Here is a 3742-nt window from a genome sequence, read left to right on the forward strand (position 1 = left end):
TTATAGTTACTGTACCAAGGGGAAACCAATTCACCTCCTAACTCCCCAAGCATTGGCTGTGCAAAACATAATTTATTTGTTCATCCTGATATTAACTTAACAAAAATTTTAGTTTATGCCCTCGGTGTTGGAGATGCAATAATAAACAAGAAAGACACAGTTTCTTCCCTTATAGAAAGGGAGACAGAAAATTAAATTTTAATGGATTCAAAGAAGGGTAATTTATAAAGAATACATAATTCTTCTTAGGCTGGCCAGAGAAAGGGCTGGTGTTTTGGCAAAGCGTTGTGAAAAGATGCAATTAAAACTTTTTAAACAAGGGAGAAGAGTGGCCAGATTTGTGATTTAGAAAGACCTTATTGGCTACAATGTAAATAATTGAATAGAGGATGACAAGAGTAAAAGCCAAGAATATCTTTTGAAGTTTGTCAGGTCTTTGATGACAATAACCTGGCTGAGGGAGGTGACATTAGGTAAGGAGAGAAAAGAAGAGATTCAAGACCATTTGAGAATAAATTAAGAAGCTTTGATAATTTATTAGATGTGAGGAGTCAGGGAAAGGACAGGACTCAAGAATGACATTCAGATTTGAGCATTTGAGTAGATGGCCAATCAAGGACATTCAGTAAGTATTTGGATCTATATCATCTGAATGCACAAATATAGACAGTGGAGTAGCCAGCATAGACACGGTGCTATGTAGTCCCGTCTGTGATGGGGATTAATAGTTTAGAAAGCAACACAAGTGCTTTTTTAATGGTTGCTAATGGGAAGAATGTGGCAAATTAATAAGAATTCCCCAGGCTTTAAAATTAGCTTTTCACTTTTGTTGGTTTCCAAGAAAGTCCTTCATAGAAGAATTAATTAATTTCATGAATTTATTTAAAAAGTAATTACTTAAGAATAATTGTGGAATTATAAAAACTATTAACCTGTTTGCATGTATATCCTAAATGGGAATATCAATCATACTTAAAAAGCACATTTTTCTTATATTTTTTCATTTTTAATTTATTTAAACACCACATTTTAAAACAATGCATATTTTCAATCTTAGATAATTTGACTATAACAGGAATTCTAAATAGGAAATCACCAAGTATTCATACAAAAACCACTTATAGCCTCTACTAATTTAGGCTCAGGGTTGGGGGAAGTTCAGTAATAACCAACTATAAGCAGTTCATTTGATTCACTGAAGGCAACCATGAATAGTTATTGTAACTTGCCTGATTAAAAAGTTTCCTGGGCTATGGATGAATAAACTATAGTCAATGAACTTTCAGATAAGATGACTTAATTAATTTTAGCTTATGTTATTTATAATAAACCTTTTCTTAACATTTACTCTAACTCATCATTAGTTTGCTCATGATTTCCCAATGTTTACCTTCAACTCACATTTATCTTTTGAACTCTAAACAAATTGGGTAAAACAATATTTTGAGATATGATTTAAGGTTTCCTCCTCAACATTTTCTTATAATTTTTGCTCTGCCACCAATTCAGTCATAGTAATTCATTACCTCAGGGGAGGGATGATGCAATAGAAAGCAGAAGTAAATTTTGGGGCTTTTCGATTTCAACAGCCTATCCCTCAAGAGAATATGGGGAAGAATTCAGAACATAAAAATGGATTTGGAAGGATATATGATAGTCAAAGGGCACAGGTTTTCCATTCTGGAGACGATTCAGTGTCTCTTGGCTGGGAAAGAAAATGAATCAGAGAAGCAAAGAAAGCTGAGATACTGATGCATCCCTGAGAAGGTTTTTTGTGTCTGCCTCTCTCTCATTCACCTCGCCACATTCAAGCCAGGACCAGGTCCCAAGGCAGTGGCTGGAATCCTAGTGTAGACAGAAGTTGTTTTTCCCCAGACCCTCTCCAGACTTACAGTACTACACATCAAGACTTACTAAAAAGCAACATTAATTAAAACAATGAAATTTTAGGGTGCCTGGGTAGCTCAGTGTATTGAACATCTGACTCTTGGTGTCAGCTCAGGTCATGATCTCATGGATCATGGGTTCAAGCCCAAGGTGGGCTCCATACCGACAGCATGGAGGATGCTTGGGATTCTCTCTCTTTCCCTCCTCTCTGCCCTTCACCTGCTCAAGCTTGCTCTCTCTCTCTCTCTCTCTCTCTCTCTCTCTCTGCAATTAAACTACTGGCTCAATTAAAATATCAATATTGGGAAAATTGGGATTTTGCTCCTACCTCAAACCAAAATATCAAGTCCAGGTGGATCATTTATCTAGATGTGAAAGTTAAAACAATAAAGTTTTAAAATGTTTATTTATTTTTGAGAGAGATAGAGACAGAGAGACAGAGACAGAAGGAGGGAGAGAGAGAGGGAGACAGAGAATCCCGAGCAGGCCCTGCACCATCAGCGCAAAGCCGGACATGGGGCTTTAACTCATGAATGGTGAGAACATGCCCTGAGCTGAAATCAAGAGGTGCTTAATCGACTGAGCCACCCAGGTGCCCCAAAACAATAAAGCTTTTAGAAGATAATATAGGAGAATATCTACACAACCTTAAACTTAGAACAAAGAAAGACTTCTTAAACAACGTATAAAAAGCACAAAACCTAAAGTAAAATGGTACAGTCCTGATCCTCAAATGGCTTTGGCACAGTCTACAAAGATGCTTTAGCTTCCTTTCAGGTTTTTCCAATTCACGTGGCACACAAATAGCAATCACGGTGGCTAACACATCTCCCAGAAACAACACTACAGCAGTTATTGATACAGATTCTTCAAAGATCTCCTTATCTCATCATTTGCTATAGCAAAGGCTGATTTTGTAGGTTCAAGGACAAAGGTAATTATTTCAAATCTTTAAGGGAAAAATTTTAAAGCCGTATCAAAGGAGAATTGGGGAAAGGGAAGGCTAATTTTCTGAGATCCAGGAATCCTGTGTTCCATGCTGCCTCTTCTGCTAGCTTAGAAAATATCAGTGTTTCTGGGCTTCATATTCATCCCCAAATGGAGAATGATAATGTCAATTTGTGATCGACTATTCAAAGGATGTGATAAACATAAATGCAGTATTAAAGCTTTGTGAATTCTTCACAGAAAATAAACGCAATGTAAAGCCAGCAATGCCATGATTAAAACATGCTTTATCTTCTCTATATTTCTAGACATAACGGTTATTTACATAATCCTTCCAGTACCTAGAAGAGCTTATGCCCACATCATTTCACTTAAATCGATTGCTCTATAGAACCCACAGATACCTGTACTTGGATTTCTTGAGTAATAACCACTGCAGCTAATTATAACTTTTTGAGAAAGAAATTTTAAAAAGAGTGTCTTCCTCAAATGGGCTACATTTAAAATTCAGTGAATGAAATTTAACAAAAATCCATTAAATTAAGTCAGGGTTATCCAATATTGTATCAGAAAACCTCATCAGTATAGTAAAGTAAGAAAAAGAAATAAAGATGTTTGGAATTTCAGATGGTAGGATTGTATCTATAGAAAATCCAAACAAATGTATAACTAAATTATTAAAGCTGATAAGTGAGTTTTACAAGGTTAGTGGATATAAAGTTAATATTGGCAAAAATTAATTGTAATGTTAATACCAGCAGGAAAACATTTAGTTAAATTTGAAATGCAATGCTTTCACAAGAGCATAAAAGCATGAATATGTAGGAATAAATCTCACAAATGATGTTTAAGACCTCTATCCGAAAACCATAATTATCGCTGAAATGAATTAACAAAGGCCAAAGTA

Source organism: Panthera pardus, unplaced genomic scaffold (genome assembly GCF_024362965.1).
Source record: "Panthera pardus isolate Hobbes unplaced genomic scaffold, ASM2436296v1 HiC_scaffold_16, whole genome shotgun sequence".
Lineage (NCBI taxonomy): Eukaryota > Metazoa > Chordata > Mammalia > Carnivora > Felidae > Panthera > Panthera pardus.